This window comes from Antrostomus carolinensis, unplaced genomic scaffold (assembly GCF_000700745.2).
Source record: "Antrostomus carolinensis isolate BGI_N321 unplaced genomic scaffold, ASM70074v2 scaffold36472, whole genome shotgun sequence".
In the NCBI taxonomy this organism is placed as follows: Eukaryota; Metazoa; Chordata; class Aves; order Caprimulgiformes; family Caprimulgidae; genus Antrostomus; species Antrostomus carolinensis.
The window spans coordinates 4,249-4,507 of record NW_010298209.1 but is presented as its reverse complement, the minus strand read 5'-3'; positions in this window follow the sequence as shown (position 1 = coordinate 4,507).

The following is a 259-nucleotide window of genomic DNA, read 5'->3' as shown; positions in this document are numbered from 1 at the left end:
CACCAAACCCACTGGCCCACTCCCAGCCCAACAGGTCCAGACACAGCTACGCTTTAATGGGCCAGGGTAGCCAGCAGTGAAGGAGCCAGAGCCTTTGGGCTCCTCTCCCAGCCCAGTCCTCAGCACCATGGTGGTGGTTCTGAGCCCGTCCTGCCAGCAGGCACAGAGTGGCACAGTGTGCCGCAGGGCTGCCTGGCCTGGGTGGCCTGGATCGGCCAGCAGCTCTCCTTCTGGTGAGCCACACACAGGGCTTGAGCTG